Source organism: Cynoglossus semilaevis, chromosome W (assembly GCF_000523025.1).
Source record: "Cynoglossus semilaevis isolate Cse_v1.0 chromosome W, Cse_v1.0, whole genome shotgun sequence".
In the NCBI taxonomy this organism is placed as follows: domain Eukaryota; kingdom Metazoa; phylum Chordata; class Actinopteri; order Pleuronectiformes; family Cynoglossidae; genus Cynoglossus; species Cynoglossus semilaevis.
Genome location: NC_024327.1, coordinates 5141071 through 5157044, shown reverse-complemented (window position 1 = coordinate 5157044; position 15974 = coordinate 5141071). Strand labels below are relative to the sequence as shown.

Genomic DNA, 15974 nt, shown 5'->3' with positions numbered 1-15974 from the left:
CCTTTGTCACCGGTTCTGTTCATTATTTTCATGGACAGAATTTCTAGGCGCAGCCAGGTGTCGGGTGGGGTCCAGTTCGGTAGCCACCGGATTTCATCTCTGCTTTTTGCAGATGATGTGGTGTTGTTGGCTTCTTCGAACCAGGACCTGCAGCATGCACTGGGGCGGTTTGCAGTAGAGTGTAACGCAGCTGGGATGAAAATTAGCACCTCTAAGTCCGAGGCCATGGTTCTCGACCGGAAAAAGGTGGTATGCACCCTTCGGGTCGGGGATGAAGTCCTGCCTCAGGTGGAGGAGTTCAAATATCTGGGGGTCTTGTTCACGAGTGACGGTAGAATCGAGCGTGAGATTGACAGGCGGGTCGGTGCTGCGGCCGCAGTAATGCGGTCGCTGTATCGGTCCGTTGTGGTGAAGAAGGAGCTGAGCCGAAAAGCGAAGCTCTCAATTTACCGGTCAATCTACGTTCCTACCCTCACCTATGGTCATGAGTTGTGGGTCATGACCGAAAGAACGAGATCAAGGATTCAAGCGGCTGAAATGAGCTTTCTCCGCAGGGTGGCAGAGCGCTCCCTTAGAGATAGGGTGAGGAGCTCTGTCACGCGGGAGGAGCTCGAAGTAGAGCCGCTGCTCCTCCACATCGAGAAGAGTCAGCTGAGGTGGCTTGGGCATTTACATCGCATGCCCCCCGGACGCCTCCCTCGGGAGGTGCTCGGGTGCCGTCCCTCTGGGAAGAGACCTAGGGGAAGACCTAGGACACGCTGGAGCGACTACGTCGCTCGGCTGGCCTGGGAACGCCTTGGGGTCCCCCCAGAAGAGCTAGAGGAAGTGTCGAGGGAGAGGGAAGTCTGGGTGTCCCTGCTCAGACTGTTGCCCCCGCGACCCGGCCCCGGATAAGCGGTTGAAGATGGATGGATGGATGGAAAAAATGTAGATAATTTAAGGATGCTTTGGCTGAGACAGGTAGTCACTATAAGAGCACTAAGCCCCGCCTGGGCAGGAGCAGCAGCTTCCTCCTCCTCAGTGATCTGAATAATGATGTTTCTCTAAGTGTACAGTAATTACTTCCCAGTAGGCTAATGGAACATGGAGGCCACAGCGGGGTCAGGACGTTAACAAAGTTCCTCCAGAGTTCTTCTTCCACATTATTCTCTGTCACTTTAAGGTCAGTGCAAGGCAGAAGGAACAATCTGAACAGAAAGAGAACCGTTCTGGTCTGGTCCTTTAACTGTTCTGATGGAACATTTGGGTGGCAGTAGTCTTTTTAAGCTCTCAGCGTGTTGTTGTAGGGGTGATATTTTCTATCACAGTTTAAACAGGTTTAAGAGAAAACTCTTTCTTTACCCACGGTGTAGTTGGATTTTGGATAATGTTCAGCCTTTGGGTTGACTGCTTTCTGTTGTTTCCAACCTATTGCCTTTTCAACATGTTCTTATTTGTAAATGTTGGGTATGGATTGCTCTGTGTGTTATTGTTATATAAAAGTAGAAACAGCAAAGACAAACTGTATTTCTGTTTTCTGCACCTGATTCTAAAGAAGGTCTTGGGTTGCTGAGTGGAGTCGAGGAGAGAACACAGAGCTGAACCAGGTAGATGTTATTATATATAAATGACCAAAGAGGTCATCTATATATAATGTTTTACTGTTAGGCTTACTGCGAGGGTAATCAACGTCCTGACACGTGAGCTCATCAGTCTCACCGTCACCGATTTAAAAAAAAAAAAACATAACCTCCAGTAAAAATGCCAGCCAGCAGGGAATATCCCTGGTCTATTCTTCTGAGGTTTCTTTGTTTTCTTCACTCTGCTCTGTGGCTTTACAGCTCCACCATCAGCGGTGAACTTGACCGTAGACATATTTTACACTTTGCTGATTTTACTGTATGTGTGTCATGTACCATAAACTCAACCCACAGAGAAAAAAAGACAAGTACAAGGAGGAGTCTGGTGAATGACTGAGCCAAAAGAGCATCATAATAACAGCATCTATTTTGAATGGCTCATTTCTTCATCTCTCTCCTCCTCATTCTCCTCTTCCTCCTTCAACTTTTCCATCCTGATCCACTTTATCTGACTATATCATGAAAACACATCTATATTTCTAATGTCACGGTGCTTCTACAGCCACAGCAACAGCAGAGGCATTGCGCAGCTGGACATTGATCAGCAGGGTCTTATAATGATCCATTATCCCAGACACTCACTGCCTATTTCTCATGGGCTCAGTTCATTAAAATGTAATAAAAGCCACATTTCCTCACACTTTTGAGGTCTGATATCTTTGAACAGGTATTGCTGTGATAACCTTAACTATTTATTCAACCCCCTTTTAAGTGACCGTATATACTGTATATTATAAATTAAACAGTGAAATGTGCAGCTGCGGTTCAGTAGCCCACTCCTGTAGCACTTTCCATGTAGGACTTTTTGTTTTCTATTGGAAATCAAATATTAGCTGCAATTTATCCAAAATATTAATACATTTAAAAATGATATTAAAGTTATCCAGAAATAAAAGCAATATTTAAAGAGAAACTGATAAAAAGGTCAAATATAAATAAATAAGCCAAAAAACAAGTAAGAAATGAAACAGGTAAAAAATAGTTAGCAAAAAATGTAGGACAAAAAGCAATAATCAACAAAGATCAGCACCTAAATATAATTAAGTGGTTTTGAAAAACAATTCATATTGTTAAGCCTGTAATGTGGAACATCAGCTCAAGTAGTCAGAGTGGTGAACATTTCCATTCTCCAGTCTGAAATACATTCAAATGAGGAGAATTATTTCACAGCAGTGCTGTTACAAATGATGGTAAGCAACACATCAAAACGAGACAACACAAACACAAACTACACACATGTATTTCTTGTAGTCCCTGTCCAGAGCGGGTTAGTGTTGGAAAAACGTGCAGCCATTTGTCTGCTGTAAGCAGAGACACATTTATCTTCCTCGGCAGAGTGTATGGAATTTTTATTGGAATGAGTTCACAGAGTCAAGCACATACATCAGAGACAATTGCATTTTCTCCCTCCTTCTCGCTGTCCTCGTCATCACGCGAAGGATGGGGGGGGGTTCTGCACGTGCCGGCTTATATTCAATTAGAGTGTCATTGCAGCGAGGTATCCAGGCTACAGCAACAACACAACAACTCAATTTTCCTACTGCAGTCCCCTGGCAATTTCTCCACGTGTGCTTGTAGACGTTAGTACATATGGGTTTGCTCCGGTGTGTTGTACATGTGCCGAGTATGTGTGTGGCCCACTTTCTACATGTTGTTCCACATCTAAGCTGTAGGAGTGTGCCTGTGTATGTGAGTGTGTGTCTGTGTGTGTGCATATAACGTGTTACGCCAAGTTACACAGAGTTGGAGGAAAATTATTATAGCGCTTCCAGTTTCCCTATTGCTGTGTGCATGTGTATGTGCACAGCTGGGCTATAGTTTTCAACACATAGTGTTTCAGGAGGACAGACATGTTGTGACTGTATACAGATTTTAAATGTATAAATGATAAATTCATTCAACTCTGCATGTTCTCTGTCAATAGAAAAGCCAAGTCATGTATCTCATTATAAAGGAGGTCATCAGTTTTTAACTTCCCATTAGGGCAAACAAATACAATTTAAATTTGATTAAGCACAGACTGCTGTGGATTAATTACAATTAATCATGAATAATTGAGATGGATGAACTCCTCAATAATATTAGTTGGGCTACGGTCCCTTACAAACCATTGGAAACCTACTTACTGCCCATGGTTTGGTGAATGGGTAATGTAAATGCTGGGGATCAGACTTATATTTGAAGCCTCCACAAAAGCATGTTGGACTTTTAGAAGGTGTTTTAAGCTTGATGTGCTTCAATGAAACAAAATATTAATATTTTAATCTATATATTATGTCGATACACTTTATCTGTAATGTCTTTGCATGGTGGACTGACACAATTGACAGATGTACACTGATTAATATTGAGGACAACAGCTTCACTGATGTTTTCAAAACAACTATAAATACAACAAATATAACGTGTGTCTGTCTTTTTGGCTTGGTTTCGAGGTGTGTTAGCAGGGGCGTGTTAACATACCTTTTTGTTTTTGTTTATATTAGCAGTGCAGGTGCTACAAGAATTTTACATATTTTTATGTAAATATGTAATGTATGTTTAAAATCAAGGGTATTGTGCTGAATATTTGATTATTTTAATGTGTTTGTGAAGAACATAATGCTTCCTCTCTGAATAAGATCAATGAAATGTGCTGGTACCAAATGAGAGATTTAATTTTAATGTCTATAATTCAACCAGCTCTGTATTTAAAACGCTTGGAAAATATGCCAGAAGCCTTTATTTGTTTAGTGTTATCTTCCATCATTGACAGAGTTAAGTATGTATTGTTGACAGAGACAGTAATACAAATCACTCAGGTATTTTATGTTCTCCCTCTTATGCCCAGATTGAGTTCAAAATATCTTGTGGAGAATTATGACATCCTGTTGAAAAAAACAGGTCTGGTCTGTCACATACATTTTCCTGATACAGTGCCAAATCCCTGCTGTTCCTGCAAACTGTCCTTATATTTCTGTCTACAGTCGTGCGTTAATATCCTTGGCTTTTTATGTCCAGAAACAGTGTTTCTCAGTCTCTCATGCAGTCTGTCTTCAGTTTCTGTACCTGTCAGTCAGTGGAGACTTGGACCATGTTGACAGTCCTCTGTCACACAGTCACTTCTGTGATCTTTTAGAACCGTAGAATGAAGTGGCAATCATATGTCTCACATTCAAAATGTCAGAGATCCTGATAATACGGTGATTTTTCTGTGTCTGAGGTTTGTTTCTTATTTCTTATTTCTTCTCTTCTTCTTTCTGTAGGGCAGCGAGAGCTTTCGGAGATTACCTGTCCAGTACAAACACAGACAACCACAACGGTGCAGGTAAGACAAAATAAAATAAAACAGTTCATGCTCATGACTTTAATTTAGACACTGTTGTTGGTCAGCGACAAAATGCATACGTTTTTCTGGGGTTAAACACTCTTTTAAAGTTACCCCAACTGTAGGGCTGTGCCGAGAACATGTGAAAGATCATAACGTTTTATTTGTCTACTGGCAGCTAAGTCAGACATCTCACTGAGGTTTAGTTACCAATGAAAAATGTAATATCCTGTGTTTTGTAGTTCTGTCTGTGAGAAAATCTTTTTCAAGCTTTACTTTATCATAGCGTTTAAACCTATTTTTTCCTAAAGTGACACTGCTTTATTGGTTGTGATCGTCCAAAGATCATTACTGATCACAACAACAATTGTTTTGGGTTGTATGAAGGTCAAGTGCGAGCAGACCTACATCCTTCTGTTCAAAAGTATGCTGTCTCTTTTAAATCAATAGTGAAAAATGTTTCTCAGTACACTAGCTGGTGTTAAAACTGTAAGGCTGTGGGATTGATTTCAGACTCTGGTGCTCAGCCCCTTTCTGTTATGCCAGAGTTGTACATAGTCATTTTTATGAAACAATAGCTAAACAGTTTTAGCTAGAAAATTGTCAAAACGTTTTTTAATTTAAAGTACAATATCTCTTTGCATTAAACAAATAATATTGTGTTTATTTAGAGAGTCTGTTCATACTTCTGTTGAATGTGCATTCTAACTTGTTTTTCTCTTTCCTTCAAATCTTTAGATTATTTGTTATCTGACACTTTTTCTGGTCAGGACGTTGAATCTCCAGACGTTAGACGTTTGCATAACAACAATCTGCTCAGAACCGACCTCTACCTGCAGGGAAGCCCACCCAGTCTTCTCAGTCTAGCCTCTGTGCTTCAACTCAATCTCAGGTTCTGGGCATCGGCCTGCAGGTCTCAGCTGCTGTTGGTTCCGCCAAATGTCGCCTAGAGAGTAGCCTCTCTGTAGACAACCTACCTCTTACCAGGGGCCTGGAGGGGAGTGTTACACTGAAGCCCCCCAGGGTTTACACAATCACCAGGGAGGGAGCGATGAGCCTGGGGGGGCGTGGCAGTGAGGAGAGCCTGGAGCTGGAGGTGATGAGGAGCTCCACCAGGGAGCAGACGCTCTCTCAGTCCAACACTAACAACCATATTCATACTTCCTGTACCAGCCAACCGTCCTCCTCAGCTGGTTGTGTCAGCCATCATCATAGCAACCATAACTGCAGCAGCAGCAGCAGCAGTCACCACCACAGCCACCAGCACAGTGAAGGAACAATGTCCACATCACAGCTACTGCAGAGTTCAGGCAGCACCAACAGTGTACGAGAATGGGGGTGAAGAGAGGTGGGTCCAGGGAGGATTACATCCCAGACTATGTAGCCTGCATAAGGGTCCCCTGTCAAAGTTAATGCTCGCTGGACCTGGAACCGTCACCGAGAAATGGAGAGATGCCAAAGAAAAAATTGGAGAGAATGAGTAGTAAGGCGGGAGCACTGACAGACCAGGGTGTGATATTCATCTCTTATAACAGAGTTGTTACCGCTGAAATAATTCAGAGCTTTTTTTTTTTTACAGAATTCTGAATAGCTACTTCTGAAACCTCTATTTGTTTGCAGATATTTTTGCTATTTTATATTTATTTTTGTGCTTATATTTAGTTGTTTAAGATTCCACCTCCTACAGAGTGGCTTCTTTTTTCGTTATCTCTAGAAAATTTCTTTAATTTTCATTTTCTATTTAAATCAACATCAAGTCCTTCTCTCATCATTCATTGCCCTCCTCCTCCACTGCGTTTAAAAACCACTCCCTCCCTCCTTTTGTTTTTTTGTTGAAGATGAGACACCTAATAACTGGTTTTCTAAAGAGAACATGTTCAGCTTTCAGACAGCCACCACCACCATGCAGGCGTAAGTATGGCCTGGAAAACCCACCTTCACTCCCACTCAGGAAGGAAAAGCCTCAGCCTTGTTAGTGTGTCATTCTGCTTCACCATCACCACATTCATACTTTTGTTTGCATGTTGATTTCACTAGTGGTGAAGGCTAGCAGTCAAAAACATGTAGATTAGTAACAAGTTTAGAAGCACAAACTCCTTTTCCACAAATCTCCGTCCCTATTGATCTCCGACTCCATGCGCGCCCATCTTACCGATATTGTCAAAACCCAAGTGACGCAAACTAATTCGGGGCTTGCCATCATTCCGGGTGGATTAACCACAGAATTCCAACCACTAAATATTGGTGTTAACAGGGCGTTCAAAGTTAAATTGCGAGCTGCGTGGGAGCATTGGATGACAGAAGGCGAACACACATTCATCAAGACAGGGAGGCCGGGCGATTTATGCCACTATCTGCCAATGGATCGTGGATGCCTGGGCTAAAGTATCAGTCATCACTGAACAGCTAATTAACAGCAATGAGACTGACTCAGATAATGATGAAAGGGATCCGGGCATGCTTGATTGTTTCGCTTAATTGTTTTGCTGACTGTTTTGTTTCGCTTAATGCACCTTATAACCCGATGCGCCTTATGTATGAAAATAGACCCGTTCATTGATATTATAATGCGGTGCACCTTATGGTCCAAAAAATACGATAGTTACAATCTCTTTTCTTATCTGAGGTTAATCAAACAATTATCTTGTTTGTAAATAACTGTTTTGCTATGGATATTTACCTGCATGTAAAATTATAAATACGCAAGTCCATCCATTTTCGTCCGCTTATCCATTACCGGGTCGCAGGGGCAGCAGTCTCCACGACCTCCACCCAAATCACACTACCAGAATATACAAGTCCAATATAAATTCTCCAAATTAACTTTTTTTATTAATTGATTAATTTCTTCTGCTCTGGAGCAACCAGTGACATTTGGGAAAGACCAGATGACAACCAAGAACAGATTGGTGACAACTGGAAAGTCAGTTGACAGCACGGAAAGACGGCAACCCGGGAAAGTTGGGCTAGCACCCCAGTTTGCATCCTTTGTGAGAAGGAGACCAACCCAAGCTACGAGTGAACCCCCTGATGACGACATGCATCTGCGGGAAAGTATGCAAGAATCCTCGGGGCCTTAAAATCCATCAGGCCCGGATGAAATGCTTGGAAGAGGAGACACAGGTGCAACGCACAGGACCGGTGCTGGTGAGATGCAGGAGGAGCAAGGCTCGGACTTACCCCACAGAGCCCAGCACCTCCATGCAGCTGTATTCCTTTCCCCATCCAGAGTAGTCCGGCAGTGGGTCAGATGGCCCCCAGCAACCAGCAAAGGTTTGTGGCAGCAATTCGACAAGGATTTTTGCGACATCATTCGGAGCATGGCAAAGGGTGACACCATCATTGTCAGTTATGCGTCTGAGAGATTCAGCCAGATCGAAACAGCAAGCAGCAGGAAGCCCTTTAATAAGAACCGCAGAGCCACCAAGATCCATCAGTTACGCCAAGAACTGAAATCCCTCAGGAGACAGTACAAGGTGGCCAGTGAAGAGTAACGCCAGCCTCTAGTGAAACTGCGAGGGATCCTGAGAAAGAAACTCCTGACGATTTGCTGAGCGGAGGGGCATCACAGATGAACGAAGGAAAGGGCTAACCCGTTCACTTTTACCAGGAAGCTGCTTGACGACAAACGGAGTGGCCACCTTGAGTGCTCAGTAGAGATGTCATGATTTAAACCGGTAATGACCCAAAATGCAGGCTCAGACGACGTTAAGTGAGAAATAAGGATTTATTTTGCTGTGGGAGACAAAGGAGAAGGAGAGGGTCCGATAATGAGATGGAAGAGGTACAGAGTGTAGGCTGTCCGGATATGGCTGGTGGAGAGCAGGCAAGCAGGTAGCAGGAGGTGGACCACAGTGGCTGAACAAACGATCTGACGACGAGTGGGAGAAAGGCCAGGGTTTTTATGCCGTCAGAGTGATGGGTTGATTGAAGGCAGATGCTGAGGAACGGCAGGTGTGCTTCGATGATAATCCAGGCAGAGTCAGGGAAATGTGCCACGCCCACCACACAGACAGAGACAAGTGCACAACACAAGAATGGGGAAAACAAAGGGAAACACAGGAAACGACAGTCACGACTGTCATCGTGACAAGAGAAAGTTAACACCTTCCTTCACAACACCTTGAGCGACCCTGAACGAGACCAGGAACTTGGCCACAATAATGCCCTCATAAGCCCAGCTCCACCAACAACGGAGTTTGACATCAAGGAACCAAGTTGGAGACAGGTCCAGTAAGTCATCAAGGCAGCAAGATCAGCCTCAGCCTCCTGGACCAAGCGGAGTTCCATACAGCGTTTACAAACGCTGTCCGGGACTCTGCCAGCAACTGTAGAAGATCCTGAGAGTTGTCTGGCGGCGAGGAAGAGTGGAGATATGCTGAGGGAGTGTGGATTGCCAAGGAGGAGAACTCCAGAGACCTCGACCAGTTCAGGACCATCTCGTTGCTTAGCACAGAGGGAAAGATTTTCTTCAGCATGTTGTCGCGACGGCTGTCAACATACTGCCTAAGGAACAATTACATCGATACTTCGGGACAGAAAGGCAAGATCTCAGGTACTCCCGGCTGCTTGGAGCACATGGGTGTTGTCACACAGCTCCTGAGGGAAGCAAAGGAAGGTAAGGGCGACCTGGTAGTTCTGTGGCTGGACCTCGCCAATGCTTATGGGTCCATACCGCACAAACTGGTTGAGGAGAATCTTCGCAGACACCACGTCCCCAATAAGATCAACAACCTCATCTTGGATTACTACAGCAACTTCCAGATGAGACCTCCGGGTCCATTACATCCAAATGGCACAGGCTTGAGAAAGGAATCATCACTGGTTGCACAATTTCGGTAACCCTTTTCGCCCTTGCCTTGAACATGGTGGTGAAATCCGCGGAGGTGGAGTATCGCAGGCCTCTAACCAAGTCTGGACTGCTGCAGCCACCGATCAGAGCCTACATGGATGACCTGACCGTGACAACATCCTCGGTCTCTGGTAGCAGGTGGATCTTACAGGGGCTGGAGAGGCACATCTCATGGGCTAGGATGAGGTCCTTGGTCTTGAAGAAGGGAAAGGTCATGGGGAGTCCCATACAGCATTTACAAATGCTGCTCCTTGGAGCACGCGGGTCGTGGACAAGTTCCGGAGACCATAATTTCAACGCTGTCTGAAAAGCCACTCAAGAGTTTAGGGGAACTCTTTGACTGCAGCTTGAAGGACACCGCTACCATCCAGAGGACCTGTGGTGACCTAGGTGTTTGGCTCACCAAGGTTGACAAATCTGGACTGCCAGATCGCTTCAAAGCATGGATCTACCAGCATGCCATTCTTCCCAGGGTTTTATGGCCACTACTGCTGTACGATGTCCCGATGTCAACTGTGAAAGCTTTGGGGAAGAAGATCAGCAGTTATCTGCGAAGGTGGCTTGGCTTGCCGAGGAGCCTGAGCAGTGCTGCCCTGTATGGGTCCACCAACACGGTCCAACTCCCCTTCGGTGGCCTATGTGAAGAGTTCGTGGTGACACGGACAAGGGAGGCCATACAGTACAGAGACTCAAGGGACCACAAGGTGGCAGCAGCTGGCTCGAGATCCGCACAGGCAGGAAGTGGAGAGCTACAGGTGGCAGAGGCACGGCTGAGGCAGAAGGCCCTTGTTGGGACAGTAGCAAAAGGGCAATCAGGCCTGGGCTCCTTTCCAAGCAGTCAGGAGGGAACAGCAAAAGGAAAGGAGCGTCAACATCTCCTCCAAGAGGAATCGGCGCAGGTGTTGAGGAGGTGAGAGCCAGTAAGATGGTGGGACTTAGGCAGCAAGGAGCCAGACAAGGTGGGAAAAGACACAGCAGCGAAAAATCAGCGCTGATAGCTATCGCATCAATTACCTTGGACAAGGTGGGAAAAGATGCAGCAGCAAAAAATCACGTGGCCAGATTTGTGGCATGCTGACCGCATCAGTTTCCTGGTCCAGGCTGTCTATGACACCCTGCCCAGCCCAGCAAACCTACACACCTGGGCAGGAAGAAGATCCCTACATCTCATCAGCAGCTGCCCCAAGGCCTTGGCTGATGGTCGCTACCGCTGGCGCCATGACCAGGTGCTCAAGGCAGTTGCCGAAGCAGTCGCCTCAGCCATCCTCTCTGGTAAACACCGACCTAGGAAGACCTCCATCCCCTTCCTTAAGGCTGGACAGAAGCCCCATTCCTCCCCACAAATGAACACAGGGTGGTTGTCCTCATTGGGAGCTGATAGTGGACCTTGGACAACAGTTAAAGGTCCCCAAACACATCACCTGGACCAGACTGCGCCCAGACCTCATAATATACTCAGACATCACCAAGCAGGTAAGTATGTGGGAGTTGACCGTTCCGTGGGAGGAGCATATGGAGGAGGCGCATGAGAGGAAGATGGCAAAGTACCAGGACCTGGTGGAGGAGTGCAGAAGCCGGGGCTGGTGGGCTCACTGCAAACCAGTTGAGGTGGGCTGCAGGGGGTTTATCTATCTGTAAAGCTCCGGCAGGACTGGGAGTTAGCAGAGCTGTCAAGAGGGGAGCCATCCGTTCCATCACTAAGCAGCAGAAAAAGCCACTCGATAGCTTTGGATCAAGAGGGCAAGCCCGTGGACTACAGCGGCTGGGATGCAAACCGGGACTTGATCAACCCCGGTTGGGTCACATAAGACCTACCTTTTACATGTTTCCACATCAAGCCTCATCAGCTCTGGTTCCGAGCTATTTACCAGCGAAAGTTTGCCGTTTGCTCGGCTACACTCTTCTGCCTGTGGCTCAACTCTTCCGCCTCGTATTTCTGAGAGATCCCGCAGTGGTGATGTCATTCCCGAGGAGATTCCCTGGTTCGAAAAGACTTTAATGAACTCTCCGTTTTCCCGAGCGAGGACCACTTTTGTTTCAAGAGACATTGTTTGTTAAAGGACTTCCTATTTTTATCTGCTCCAAGTGGAGCTTACCTTTGTTTGAAGAAACCTTTGTTAAAAGAGTTCCTAAGTTTGTTACTGTAATTTTCCGCAGTAAAGTGACTGATTAGAAACTAAAACTCTGCTTCATCTCTGTGTGCTGCACTTCCAAGCCTGCAAAACCTGACAGATTCACGCACATTACTTGGTGCAGAAGGAACATTTACACAACACCATATCCGTGTGTTTGGATGTGTGGATGAAACTTTTGCAAAATCAAAAAAGTGTAAAAAAGTGATTTGAGATTTGAGCATCTCACTGGGAGCTGATAGAACAACTGACTGCTGTTCTCTTTATTAGCAAAAACTACAAAAGTATTGCATTTAGAGGTACATGCTCATTGTTGGACGTGTGTGTCTGTGTTGTTCTTTGTCAAGATTTCATGATTTTTCCCTGCTTAAGTGGGTGAATTAAACCCTTAAAAATACTGTTTAACAGTAAACAGTATTTTTCAATTGTTTTTTTCCACTCATAACAAATGCACTTGAACCTAACACTCATCCACTAACTCTTGCTAACTAACTAATTTCACATACAGGAAGAATCATTTTCCAAATCAGAAATATTTATTTTTAACATACAGACATAAATATAATTCCTGATATCTGAGGCCATGTTCTCCAGACGTAGAGTCATAAGATGTTTGCATAATGAAACTGTAGCTTCTCAGAATTCTGTGGCTTCAGCTCTGTTGTCTGCTGTTGCTGTGGTTCAGCTTATCATCTGTCTGTGTCTCCCTCTGTGACAAACACTGTCAGTCGTAATTCTCATTATGTCTGACGCCCTGTCCAAAACATTACTGTCCCCCCTGGGAGAAGAATATCATCACTGATGATCAACATCAGAACTGTCACATGGTTTGGCAGTTGTCCTTCTTAATAGTCAATTGCACAATAGTGGACAATCTAAGGGTGCAGCCAGCTTTTTGACAGAGCGCAGTGAGAGACGTCAGCGATGAACAGCATTATATCACTCATATTTTGACACTGTATTGTACATTGACACAATATTGTACATTGTATTGATTGAGGAAAGGAAAGTGACACCACTGCACAAAACAAAGTGTGACCTCTGCATTTAACCCATCACCCAAGTGAACAGTGGGCAGCTTTGAGTGTTTGGGGACATGTTCAGAGCACCTCAGTGGTAACTTGGCTTAGCTGGGGGATTCAAACCTGAAACCTTCCAGATCCAAGTCCGCTTCCTAAACCACTAAGCCACCACCAGGGCTGGACAGCCCCAGCACAGACAGCCTGGGACAAAGCTAAAAAGCGCTTTTAGAGGTTAAGTGTCTGTCACAGCCACACTTGGTGCCAGACCTGCCACTTTTACCAAAGTGATGCCAATAAATGTGTGTCATTGTTGATTTTTCTTGACTAAACCTGGTCTTAGACCTGCAGATCCAAGGACTATCCTGTTCAAGAAGTGTACTTTCTGATAATTCTAGTGCTGTTGGACACCAGGGAGTGACTTCTTCGCTGAATGTGGAGAACTTGTCTTAAAATACTGTATGTACTGAAAGATTCTTGCTATATTTTGATCCGGATCACAACACCAGTCAAAAGATACTTGCTGTGCGAGGTGTCTTCAGGCAAGGAATGGAAGCAGCCGGTAGATGGTCGATTCGTTTTAATAGCAAAATGTCAAACAAAACAGGTCCAACAATAAAGCAAAATAAACAACTGGAGAAGTAGTCAAGGAAATCTCGTACAACAGTTGTGAATACACAAATCCCAGAACTAAAACTTCCTAAGAATAAATTCTCGAGAATAATTTCCTAAGAATAAATTCTCAAGAATAACTTCTAACTTCTAAAGTATCATTAGTTGTTTACGCTTATATACCTGTGTGGGGGGAGTGGTTTTCGACTTCCCGGGTGTGTGTTTAAATCTTGTAGGCCAATGGAAAAGAGAGGCTAGGCCTCTTGTGGCCAATCATATTATTGTTCTTGTATTATGTTATGCCTGCAGTCGCCACTACGTCGCTCGGTTGGCCTGGGAGCGCCTTGGGGTCCCTCCGGAAGAGCTGGAGGAAGTGTCTGGGGAGAGGGAAGTCTGGGTGTCCCTGCTCAGACACAGACACACGACCCGGCCCCGGATAAGCAGACGATGATGGATGGATGGATTCAATTTATTGTTACCACTGCAGCAGCAGTGAAATTTCGTGAAATCCATTCATACTGCAGGTCTGGGATAACTGTCAGATTCACTTTACTGCACTGTGAACCAAACAGCATAGGTCATCTAGTCTAGAGAGGTGGCAGGTAGAGAAAAGTGAAGTTACAGACAAGAAAAATAAACTCCCTGTATCAGGACAAATGTCCAGCAGCTCCAGTCCTAGTGTTTTAGCCATCATGACCAAAAATGAAAAGGAAAACTGGGGGAGACTACACAGAGAAGAGACAGGAAGAGGCCAGGACAGAGGAAATTGACGTATACAGTAAGTTGCTAAAATGCAAACACTACAGTAGTACTGATATAAATTTTTATTTATTTTTAGTAAATTATTTTTATACCTGTATATATACATATATATATATATATATATATATATATACACAATGGGGGAAATAAGTATTGAACTTTTTTTGTCATTTATTTCCAAAGATGCAATTCATGTGACATTTCTTCCAGACACTGGTATTAACTCAAATAATCCACACATTAAAAGAAATCACAACATTCAAGTCCATATATAATGAATATGTGGAATTAAGTGCAATAACACAGGAAAAAAGTATTGAACACACTATCTGAGACTCGTTTAATACTTTGTGGAGAAGCCTTTGTTTGCAATGACAGCTTCCAGACGCTTCTTGTATGTATTAACTAATCGCCCACACTGCTCAGGTGTGATTTTTGCCCATTCCTCCGTACAGATTGTCTTTAAATCTTGAATATTCTTTGGTGCCCTCTGGTGAACCCTTTTCTTTAGTTCTTTCCACAAATGTTCAATCGGATTTAAGTCAGGTGATTGACTGGGCCATTCTAACACATTGATTTTCTTTTTTTTAAACCATTCGAGAGTCAACTTTGCCGTGTGCTTCGGATCGTTGTCCTGTTGAAAGGTCCAGCCATGTCTCATCTTCATCATCCTGGTGGATGGCAGCAGGTTCATCTCAAGAATTTGCCGATAGATGTTTCCATTCATTGCTCCTTCAATTATATGAAGTCTGCCAGTACCACGAGATGAGAAACAACCCCATGCCATGATGTTTCCACCACCAAACTTCACTGTTGGTATAGTGTTATTTGGGTGATGTGCAGTGCCATTTCTCCTCCAAACATGGTGTGTAGTATGACAGCCAAAAAGTTCAATTTTGGTCTCGTCTGACCAGACAACATTCTCCCAGTATTCCACAGGCTTATCCAGATGCTGTTTAGCAAACTTTAAACGAGCTTCAACATGCCTTTTTTTGAGGAATGGAGTCTTGCGGGCTGAGCGTCCATAGAGGCCATGGCGGTGGAGTGCATTGCCTATCGTTTTCTCTGTAACACTTGTACCTGCTGCCTCCATGTCTTTCTGGAGCGCTTTCCGGGTGGTCCTTGGCTCTTTGAGAACTCTTCTGACCATCTTTCTGACTCCCTGATCAGAAATCTTGCGAGGAGCTCCTGTGCGCGGCCTGTTGATGATAAGGTGATGCTTCTTCCACTTGCGGATAATGGCCCCAACGGTGCTTACTGGAATACTCAGATGCTTTGAGATAAGTCTGTAACCAGTTCCATTGTGATGCTGAGCAACAATCAGGTTGCGAAGGTCTTGAGAGAGCTCCTTGCTTTTACCCATCATGAGATGTGTCTTGTTTGACTACTTGGTGAAAAAACAACCTGTTTATAGGGCCATCAATTAGCATTAACACAGCTGATGTTGGTTTGCACTTATAGGAAGTACAAAGACTAATTACTTTCAGCTTTGAGATGGTATGGTGCCTTTCCTTGCCAAACTATACAGCTTTCCCATGGTGTGTTCAATACTTTTTTCCTGTGTTATTGCACTTAATTCCACATAATCACTATTTATGGATTTGAATGTTGTGATTTCTTTTTATGTGTGGATTATTTGAGTTAATACCAGTGTCTGGAAGAAATGTCACA

The 15974-nt window shown here is 44.3% G+C and overlaps 1 pseudogene; it reads left to right on the top strand.

The window, feature by feature from the left end:
• The window catches only part of LOC103397016 (uncharacterized), a 22860-nt pseudogene extending 10900 nt beyond the window's left edge, over window positions 1-11960 (top strand).
• Window positions 11961-15974: the final 4014 nt, after the last annotated feature.